This window comes from Triticum urartu, chromosome 6, assembly GCF_003073215.2.
Source record: "Triticum urartu cultivar G1812 chromosome 6, Tu2.1, whole genome shotgun sequence".
Classification (NCBI taxonomy): domain Eukaryota; kingdom Viridiplantae; phylum Streptophyta; class Magnoliopsida; order Poales; family Poaceae; genus Triticum; species Triticum urartu.
In genome coordinates, this window is record NC_053027.1 from 437,022,649 (window position 1) to 437,034,275 (window position 11,627).

Here is an 11,627-nt window from a genome sequence, read left to right on the forward strand (position 1 = left end):
CTACTACTACGTGGAGACCACTGACGACTTGGAGTAGTTAGGAGGTCCCAGGCAGGAGGCCTTTCCTCTTCGGTCATTGTTGCTTTTGTGTTTGCATTCTTAAGGCACTCTTGTCTAACCTTATGTTTGTACTCAGATATTGTTGCTTCCGCTAACTCTTGTGTATTCGAGCTTCTATATTCGAGCCCTCGAGGCCCCTGGCTTGTAATATGAAGCTTGTACTATTTTAATTTGTGTCTAGAGTTGTGTTGTGATATCTTCCCGTGAGTCCCTGATCTTGAACGTACACATTTGCGTGTATGATTAGTGTATGGTCAAATCGGGGGCGTCACAATAAGTTTCTTGATGATGACACCCGTCCTCTTCAACAAGGCAGTGGTCTCCTCGTGCTGCTTCGCCCTCAGTAGGTCGCGCTCGGTGCAGAGCTTCGCCTTGTCCTTCCTTAGTCCCCGGATGACACCGGTAGCATTATCAAATGAGGCATTCATCTTGTCCTGTAGCTTTTCCCAGCCAGAGACCCAATCCATCAGGTTATCGAGCATAGCACGCATGCGCCTATCAGATTCCTCGCGTGCCTATGGACTCGCTGAAGCCAGAGGAGGAGGTCGAGGGAGAGGAGGACGCGAAGGCGATGGTGGAGTAGGATGCCGCCATGGAGGACGAACAACCGGAGGAGGAGGGCGCACAACCGGAGGAGGACGTGGCCATGTAGGCGAAGAGGCAGATCCGGCGCCTGCGGGCTTCGACATGCTCGAGGTGCTGACAGAGTACGGGCTGGCACAGGTGGAGGAGCCGGCATAGCAGGTGGCCATCCTCGACTCCATCCGGTCAGAGGCGAAGGTGGAGTCCAACTGCCGCTTCCTCTGTTAGCGGGTGTAGGGGATCGACAAGGTGTTCGCTGGTCTGGAGGAGCCGGAGTTGAGGCAGGCGACCATCTACCTGGAGCCCCGGCAAGGATATGTCACACCCTGATTTTTTTGCCCTTTCTTTTTCTTTTGATTTTCTGAGGATTTTGTTTGAAATTTCTTTTTCCGTGCCTATGTGGTCTAGAAACTCAGGAAGATCACCTCTTCTCAGTCTCCAAAGTGGCTTGTCATCCTCATAACCAACCCAAGATCATGTCATTTTCATCCTTGCCCAAATCTCAATATCCTTTTTATTGGGAATATTCCTTTTTCTATTAAAGGAATAATCCTTTTTCCCTAGGTTGTGAAGCAACCTACCTTTCTCTCGTGTTTTTGACTCCCACAAAATTATCACAAATCCTTTGGGACATATCTTTCAAAGATATGTCAAAATCCTTCCTTGTCATGTTCAAACATAATTCACAAATATTCCTTTCCTATTCTGCCCTAAGTGACTTTTTGAGAAGGAAGTGTCATTTACCTTTGCTTGTTTGCCCCCAAACTTTTTTGGCACTCTTTCCTATCCATATCATTGCCTCCTGTCAAAATTCAACTCAATTTGCCCAGTGAATATTCCTAAGCAATTTTTCAAAGTTTCTGTTTAAGCAGAGGCCTTGTGAAGGAAGTACAATCCAAATGAGCTGAAATTTTGCAAGATCCTCAGTATTCTCAAATAATGACTCTCCTCCAAATTTGAGCTCATGTCATCACTCTATGTGAGCTCAGCATCAAATCTTGGTTTCTCGTCCGATTTTCAGGTTGTGAAGCAACTATAGTTTATATTGCTTCATTATTGCTGAACATTTACCAGGACATGCTCCTACACATATAACATATCTCCACCAAATTTTGGCTCATTTTATCTATCCAATTTCCCTTAGCTATTTTTTTAGATTCTGTTCAAAGAGGTGCATGATGAAGGAAGTACCACTTTGGCTTGTCCAAATGGTATGAAATTATTATGTCACCTTCATATGCCTAAATCATCCTTCCATGCCCATTTTCAGCCCAAGGCAACACTCTATATGAGTGCCACTTCATGATTCATTTTCTGGACCAGATTTGGTAGTTGCAAAGCAACTATATTAAATATGGGTCCTAATCTTCTCCAAATTAATATGAATGTAGTTTTTCCTATCCTAAACCTCCCAAGACATCAAGTTTGTCCCTTAGCCCTTCCATGTTGATCATAGTGATGCAGTCAAGTTTGCTACAGCAAACTTCAGGTGATCACTCCCATCTAATCATAGTGCCCCTGATCGAGTAATCACCACAGAAATGATCTAGTTGGAAGGACAACACACTCAACACGGTTGACCGAGCTTAGTCATCGTGCATGCGTTGGTGCACACGGTGACCGCGCTACTGGCATAACAGTGCGCGCGCTCTGCCACCGTTGGCCGCGTCTTCTAGTCCTGACCCCTCCTCTGCTCATCGTTCTCGTGTGCCTAGGCATGTCCAACAGCTCCCTCATGCTCGTGCGGTCACCTCCCTGCCCCTGCCCCATCCTATCACGATGTCGTTAGGTCGCCATCGAGCGCGCTCGTGATCTGCTACCCCTGTCGTCACCATGTACGCTTGCCTGTGCTCTCCCGAGTCTTCTCGAGCTCGCTCGAGTTCTCCTGCTCCCCCGTGAAGCCTCTGGACATGCCTCCCCTCCCTCCCCGTGGCTCTGCTTGCGCCAGCGCGACGGCACACGCATCACCACGGCTGAGCTCACCCCTGGCTCAGTTGAGCTATAAATAGGTCACCCCGCACTTCTTCGAGCTCCCCAGCAGCGTCCTCATCCTCCCAGAACCCCGCCCAACCACTCCACCGAGCTCGAGGAGCCCCTGTTCCCCTCCATTGCCACCATGGCCGCCAGCATCCTCCTCCTAAATCCGCTCAACGCAGAGCTTCTCCCTCCACTAAACCACCACCAGAGGCCTCCACAACCACCCCGGAGCCAGCCCTGCACCTCTCCTACTCCTCCAATGGCCTCTGCTCGCGAGTCCTCCGGTGCTCGACGCCTTCCTCCGCCACGGCCGAAGCCCTCCTTGCTCCAGGGCTCTCCGGTGGGCGAGTTCCCTCCATGCGGGTGCGGCCCTCTCCGCTGAGCGCTCCGGTGGTCCGAGCTCCACCGGAGCCGGCCGGGTGAGCGCCGGCAACCGCAGCCTCCCTCTGCTCCATGGGCGATCGAGATGAAGACGACGACACCCCGCCCAGCTGGCCAGGCGGGCCCCGCCTCCCCCCTCGGCCCCACTTGTCGGCCTTTGGTTGTTGACCAGTATGGGCCCAGGTGCATAAGTGGAAGCGCACTCTGTCAGATCCGTCTCCCCCTCTCAAAAGCGCACTTCGGCTGTTATTTAGGCACGAATGTATTTTCCACCCCGGAAAGCGTATTCCTTTGTACTACGGCTGAAAGTGTGTTTTCCTTTGCACAAAGCGTGTTTTAACTGAATGTGTTTTCAGTTTTTCCAGACAAGGACCTGTTGGTGAAGTTTCTTTTACAGATTGGTCCCTAGACTTCAAACGTCTATATCTCCGCGACCGTAGCTCCGAATCAGGTGAATCTAAAGCCCACATCTTTGTCTCCTCAAGCCCATTCTGTTGGTACCATTTTCACTATGTGTTCACATACTGGAAATGACCATATTACCCTTGCCCTTATCTAGCCCCTCCGAGAGAGAACTGTTTCCGGCAAATCTTTTCGCGATCCTTGCGCACTTCTTCCCGGTGAGCTCTTCATTCCCAGGCAAGCCACGACAGCCCCTTGCATAATGGTCTTGCAGTAGCCATGGTTTCCTACTTGAAAATAATAAATTGTTTGTGCATGTTAATATTTTATGAATCTTTACTCCTATAAAAATACGAGTTGATGATGATGGTGTGTCTGCCTTCAGGCTATATATACCGTCCGATCTGAAATATAAGGTTGAGATTGAGACTGAGACGTATTGTGCCCAACCAACCTCCAAAACACTAATAGTCCAGATGTTTCTCCTTTTCTCCGGGGAACAGATTATTCTAGAACCCCTCCAAACCTCTAGACTATTCATGATATATGCAATTATATACTGATTCACTATAAGTGTGAGATTATTAACATTAACATTTAACATGTATATATGGACGTATCAAAAGGAGGAAATTCTAGCCACGAGTAGGAGTCGCCCTCCCACTTCTCAGGAAGATGACAGTTTTCAGTCACTGCCTTATTATGTCACAGTGGCTCAACTCAGCGACATCCATGACCGACACAAGAGGAAGGGGCTTGAAGTCCGGTGTTTGCTCCGTAGTGAAGCATCGGTGACTAGATTATGCATACACCGTGCAACGTACGGGCTCTTTTGCTATCACTATATAAAGGGTCTCCATGCTCCGGTAGAAGAACATCACAAACTTTTGCTATCACTATATATGCTCGTGAATCCATGCTTATCTTTATGATATGATCATTTTGCATCTATTATTTAAATGGTTACTTGCTAGTATTATTATCATGTTCTTTTTTGGTAAATATTCCCAATGCTAGTGGTCATGCTATGTTCATATGTAGTGTTGTTATTATAATTGTGATCATTGCTATGCCATGCTCATGTGCATCTAGGAGGGTAAATGATTTGTTGTTGCTGATATGTTAAATAGTGATGTTGCTCACTCATGCTCATGTTGATATCCTGCTCATATGCATTGTTAGTCCATCATGTTATTGTGACCCGGCTAATTACATTAACGTTAAATCGGACTTTAATACAACTTGAACATCTATGGCTGAGTCATAATGCCATCGAATCGAGCTGACCAGTGCAGCCACACTTGCCTTATGGGGGGGGCTGATTGGGTTTATTGTCACGCCTCTCGCCGGTGCCTCCAACTAGGGAAGGTTATACATGTGCGCTACCCTGATCAGGTAGGCCGGTATAAGCCTTGTGTGCCCGATTTGTTTGCACGGTTTTGTCCCCGTTTGGGACCGTTTATGTTTTGCCACGACGGTGGTCGTTGGGTGTCACGAGGTGACATCGAGGCCACCCATGACTTAGCCCAAAAGAGGAGTTGGTCGGAGTGGTCGGGAGAGTGTCATGCAATAGATCGGTTTTGTCGGAACGCTGTTGGTCCACTCAAATGGGAGTACGAGGCTTGGGTTCCATGGTGTCGGTACAATGTACTAACCTCTGTAGAGTGTATAATCTATCGATAGCCGTGCCCACGGATATGGGCCCAGTTCGTAGTAGGTTACACTATGGGTCAACAGTAATAAAAATTTGAATAATAACAACCCAGGTTCAATGAGGAAAGAAGTTGGTTGATCTTTATGTGATCATGAGAGGATCACAGTGGTATCGTGGATACCGAGGCTGGTTGATGTTTGTGGTGGTATGCGATAATCACGGGTAAGGATCAAGCTTCTTGTGGTCAGGAAATGATTACTACGGTATTGTTAATACCAAGCTTGATTTGATCCTGAGGTGATCGTGTGATGTCCACGATGGTAAGTGGTACATGTGGTGGTTACAAGGTAACCACGAACAGAGTAAGTTGAATCATGATAGTTTAAACATGATGCATGCTAATATCATCATGCTCATAAGTTCATGCTATGTTCATCTCATATGGTTTTAGTTGTGCTATGGTTAACATGCTCATGCCTTGTTCTTGTTGTTCTAGTAGTATCATGCTTATCATGGATGATTAACGTGTAAATGTCATGTTGTTGCTTGTCTTGATTGCTTTTGGTTGTTGTGAGCTTGCGAGTACATTCAAAGTACTCACCTGGTGTGTCATCCAGTTTGCAGGTCATGCCGTGTTTGCTTGACTGCCGAGGATCCCGAGTTTGTGGGCTAGGATAAGCGTTCCAGCCAGAGCCCCTGCGGAGTGATATCCATCGCTTTCGTCGTCATTCCGCTGCTAAGAGTTGTTCTACTGCTAGCATAGAGCAACCTGAGCAGGCATAGTGTCGCCATGCGGACGTAATTTGTTGTGATATCGGAACCCTTGTATCTATATCATTTGTAATGAAAAGTTGATTTGTTCTATGCCAAGCAGTGCCGTATTCCAGAAGACTTAATCTTTGGGCTGGAATACGGGGTGTTCCGGTCTCTCTAAGCCGAGGTGCCACAGGAGATTGTCGACATCCCCAACAACGACGGGTAGTAGGCTAGCTTAGGTTTGTCAACATAGTAGGTACATTTTCTTTTGCATGTTTTGTATGGATTTAAGGTGCTTATCAAACTAGAGAATACCCCACGCATTGTTGTGGAATTTTGTATGCTGCATTGGTTTAGGGTTAAATAGGAAGAGGAATGGTTTTGGAAGTAAAGCAACATTAAATTGCAGCCAGGTCAGAAGGTCAAGGAAAGAAAACCGGAATTAGCGAACATATGCAGCAATCAATCATAGACCTTGGTAACTAATTTCAAAATACACATATATACACATAGAGTCCTTGTTAGATGTCATGATGCAAAGGAAGCTGAAGCTCCAAGTGCTTCTATGGAGCTTGCCTTGATGTGGGTCGTGTGGGTGTGCCCATCACCATTTAAAGTAACTGCTGGTTTGTTTCTGTTCTGAAGAACAAATGACAGGACATGTCGTGGCTTGGTGCTATTTGTAGTGATATGGGGTGCAAAATTCCAGCATTTTCCAATTATATTTTTCTTGGGATCAGAAGAGATCATATCTTTGTAGCCCATGAGATTGCGTCTTATATCCGCCAGATTGGTACCTAAGGTGTGTGGAGCTCCGAGGAAATGGACCAGATCTCTCATGTAGTTGCTACAGACTGTACTTATACTGCTATGGTTTCTGAATTAAGATCCCTTTTGCCTTCATGCCTTCAAAAGGGAAAATAAAAAAATTCACATGTACCTAATGGGCTGCACAACCTCTATGTTTAACGTAGATTTATTAGTATGGAGAAGGCTCACTTGATAAAACATATGGAACTGTAATTAATCTGAAAGTGTAAGGAAAACAGTTTACATGTTGTATATGGTGAGGAGATAATTTTGTAACTCTTTTGGATCCAAATTCGCAAAAATGCAATGCTTACAATTGACTAACTATACAAAGAAGTATATACCGAGAAGTATTTTTTGGAGAAGTAACATATGTTTGAGTGATACTTGACCATGGCTCAAGTACAGAGTTGTGCAGCACTACTATATGCTTATGAATTAAAGAAACCTGAGAGCAAGGTGTGGATAGCTGATTGATAACTATGAATCAATGAAACAAAATGTGGATTAGGAACATACTTGTTGAACTTATTTTATTCCAAAAATGCAAATTATGAACAGCTATAGCAGAGACTGAGGGATTCTAAAATTTACATATACACATTTTGACACGTAAGCCTACTTGGGCTTTCATCAAACGCCTTGTGACACCCTCTTTATTGCGAGAAAGCCTTGTAGACAGTGAGACGGAGATACAAAAAATTGCCGTCACAGATAATGTGAAAGCGACCAAAACTTCTCTCAAGAACATCATCTAGGCAAATCCAAACTGCACATAGCTATACACGGCCAGCGGCACCACGTAGTTCCCGGCGCTCCAAAATAGTAGGCTTGGCTAAAAACATCCCATGGAGAAGGACCCGACATTATGGCGGCAATGGCCCTGGCTGTTTCCTGTGATGGCTGATGTGTTAGGCTGTTAGCCAAGACACTGACTTGTTGCACATAAAAAATATTAGAATTGAGAAATATAAACGGATTTGTATATGTGGAGAGATACCTATCTAGTTACTTTGTACGGCAGTGATAGCAAGATCCTACAATCAGAAAATCCTGAAATAAACATAGGCTAGTGCTAATTGATCGGGCTTTCTTAGTGGGCATGAGGATGAAGCTTACCAAATAGGAGTACAACTTAGAAATAGTGGGTGCGGGATAAGCATAATATAATAGTAGAAGGCTAAACTAAAAGCAATTGCTTAAAAATTGAAAGCAGAAAACCAGTGAAGCATGAAATAATTAATAAGAGAGAATGATAAAAACACACTTGGGCTATTGAATTGGTACTGTAAGCCAGGAGATTTGGTAGTGATCATCCCCGTAAGGAAAACATGAAGTGAACAGTCTTCCATACTTTTCAAGGAGAAGGTGGGCCGCAATTGATTAGACCATGCTATTAGTAACCTGATGAAGAAACAACCAATGCACTAGAATCAAGCGTTTTAAGATAGAATATGGTAAAACAAAAAAAATTTAGTGAGGTTGTGGGAATTGCCTTTCCTGCTATTTCTCCAACTCTCCTTTGACATATGCATGAGGTTGTGTTGGTTCTCGGGTGAAGCACCCTGTAATTCTAAAGGAAACTCGAGGTCGATCCAACGCTGGTGCGCCATGGCTGCCAATGGAGGCCCTACCCTGCATTACCATCAGCACATACCTTGAAGGCCGAAAAGAAAGGTGTCCACCGACTGGGCACTTGGCCGACACGGCATCCACTCCATGGTTGAGTCGTCGGGTAGAGCATCCTTCCAGGAGAGACTCTATCGGCCGGTCTGATTCCGCCCACAAACATAGGCCACCAAGGACATCGGTAAGGACAGCGGGGTGGGGGCGAAGGAGGAGTGGAGGCAGCGGGCAGCACCGGCAGAGGCAGAGGAGAGGTGCCGCGGACCGGAGACGGACTACACGCAAAGATCTGTTGCCGATGGCTTTCTTCCCTGTTTGCGAATTGACAACTTCGATGGTAATTTAGGACTCGAAACAGAGCGGCGACATGCAAGTCTAGATGCCTAATAGAAATTAGTTAAATGAAAAAATAATGGATGATGTGGTTAGGTTGGGAAAATAATCCTATGCGACCCGGGTCGTAGGAAGCCAATCGTGAGACCCTCCCCTGTAGGCGACGCGTGGTTGCACGAATCTCAAAGCAGCAGCCAGTGGCAATACCTTCTCGTTCCCAAATTTCTTGTTTGCAAACCCAATTCAATCTTGAAGGCCCCCAACTTCCAGCCGCGGGTGCGCCACATCGCTGGTGGTGTGCTGCTCGACGCCAAGCACACCACCCCAGATCGACGTGATCCATCCCCGTTTGCGGCCCAGCTCCTGGTCACTTCCCCAGCTACTTCTTCCTGCTGGCCATGGCGATGCTCCTGGGCGCCTCCACTCGCACCGACCCCGGCGCACGCGGGCTGCACGCGCCCCTTGGCTATGGCCAAGCTTCTCGCGTGCTGGTGTGTTACTCTCCTTCCATGGCCGCCCTCCTCGGCTTGGCTCCGCCGGATGTGTCCTAGCTACTGTAAGTTGACCTGCTCGCTGAATCTTGCAAATAACTTCAAGTTCAGAGTATGTTGGCTCGTCCGTTGGTGAGCCGGAGAAAAGAGAAGAGGAGTTACGCCTCAAGGCGAGCTGTCGGGGCGCCGAGGAACGCCGGGTAGAGCACCGGAGGTGACGGTGCGGAGTCGGGGGGGGGGGCAGTGGCGACTGCCACGGTGGGCAAGCGGGAGAAAGAAAAGGGAATTGGATTTGGCAGGGCAGCTGGAAGTTAGGATTCACGATTTTTAGAGGGAACTGGCGAACGTGCTTTGAGATTCGGTTTTGCCATGTGTCAACAGCTGGAGAGGGTCTCACCATCGCTCCGTGCGACCCAGGTCGCATAGAATTACTAGTAGAATGCCCATGCGTTGCTACGGACTACAATGCATAAAAATGAATCAAACAAATAATTGACCTCGTCTTCAAGGCCAAAGCTTATTTCTCTCTCGTACACCTAGCCATGTTTGGACATCAAACTGGCTCCCCAAAATCCAACATGTACAGTCCGGGCTCCACAAATCCAACCTATATGTGAGAAAGAAACATGTTTGTCCGAACTATTCACCATGTTGTCTCGGGAGGTCCCACAAAACCCCCATCCCACGACACACTTATCCCTTTACCCACCAGGCCCGTCCCTTCCCGCTCGGTTTCCCGTCGTAGCGGGACATTCTTCTTTCAAACCGGATGGCCACAAACTTGCAGACCTCAGACTTCTTTCTTCGATAACATTTCCTCTCACCACAATCTCCTCTTGGCTCCTGCAGCAGGTTGGGGCCATGGGGCATCCTCCCACGTAAGGTGAATAAGAGATACAAATATCTACATACACAACGGTAGAGGTAGATGCTAATGTAGCTAACCGGTGTCAGTCCGCATCTTCAACTCAGGTCCTCACGTGAACACTTCCTTTTGTCCAGCCTCACTTCATGATTTTCTCATGCTCTCTGAAGCAAACAACGCCATATTCTCATTGATTAGCACTTTAGGGGATTAGTGAGTGATTTAAGAACTGAACGAGAAGCTAGCATGACATAGTTGATTGGTTGTAGTACATCAATGACTTTCCTCGATAATTAAGCATCCATATATGTTAGTACTACTGAAGGCTGACCTTGACATAAACATGTCCATTACAGTTGCTAGCTTCTGCCAGAATCCAAAGTCATAGTATTTCTCTTGGATCTAACCAAGGGTTGAACTATAGTGCAATGTCACGCTATAGGCACAGTTCACGATGTTGCTTCCCTCTCCTTCCTTCCCTTTCGGTCCACATTGCTCCCTCATTATCTTTTTTCTAGCTTTCTGCCACCACTGTCATCTGCATAGCCTTCATTCTACTTTGGGATAAGTATATTTTTCGTCCCTCAACTATTCTGATAGTTTAGAAATAGTCCTTCAACTCTAAAACCAATAAAATCTAGTCCCTCAATTATTAAAACTGGATATTTTTAATCCCTCAAACTGCTTTGGATGGTTTTGTGCTGACATGGTATGGTTTTAACCGTTGACCTCGCCACCTCATTGTCCACCTCACCTTCGTCTTCTTCCCCTCTCTATCTCTCTCTGCCCACGGGAGCACCTCGCCACGGCCCACGTGCGTCTGCTCCGGCCGTGGCCGCTGGCAGCCGTGGGCCCGTGGCCTCGCCTCTATACAACTATGCTCCTCCGCCTTGTCCATCTTGCACAAACGTAGTTAGCTCTGATTGATACAGCAAGACGCACACGTTTAGAGCAGCAATCAACTTGAACAATCCACCAGTGCGAAGCTAGCTAAGCTAATTGATTTACCACCAGCCAGAATCGCACCACTCCCATGCACGCAGCCAACCGGCTGGAAACACAACACGCACACGAAGGCTGGCTATGAATGCCAAAGGCTCGTCTACATACTGGTTGTCAGCACCACGACGGCATTCGACGCTCCCGCGAGCCACGCAGACGTGCTCAGCCTGCTTCTGCTGCACACGCCGGAGCTCGAGGTGGCATGCACAATGGCGTCCGGCATGTGCTCACCGTAGATGTGCCGACACTGGCTTCCAGGGCGTGGTCACCATGCCCTACTTCGACGAGAGATAGGGAAGGACGAGATGACGATGACGAAGGAAGCTGTGCATTCGGTCTTCCAAGGCGTGGCCTCGCCCTTCTTCTTTCTCCTCGTCTTCCTTTTTTCCCATCTAGTGGGCATTCCGTCGAACAGTTGCCATTCGCCAGCGTCGAGCTCTGGCCCGTGGCCTGCTGCGCTCCCGGTGCATGACGCAAACGCACTTGCCGGAGGTGGAGGAGCTCAGGGCTTGCACGCACTCCGCGGTGGCGGCATAGGCCGTCCAACCCTTACAGAAAGTACAAATTATAAGAATTGCAAATCTAAAATAAATAACTAAAGAATGAGACTGGATTTTCTAATCTCATACACACAATTTGCAATTATTCATTTACTACTGGAATTTGGATTTATTTTATCGGACGAGCA

At 47.2% G+C, this 11,627-nt stretch overlaps 1 long non-coding RNA gene across 1 annotated transcript; it reads left to right on the top strand.

Moving 5' to 3' along the window:
* Window positions 1–2,333: 2,333 nt before the first annotated feature.
* Window positions 2,334–6,204, top strand: LOC125514035. Its single transcript, XR_007286245.1, has 2 exons — window positions 2,334–3,451; window positions 3,560–6,204. It is a non-coding gene; the product is annotated as an uncharacterized LOC125514035 (long non-coding RNA).
* Window positions 6,205–11,627: the final 5,423 nt, after the last annotated feature.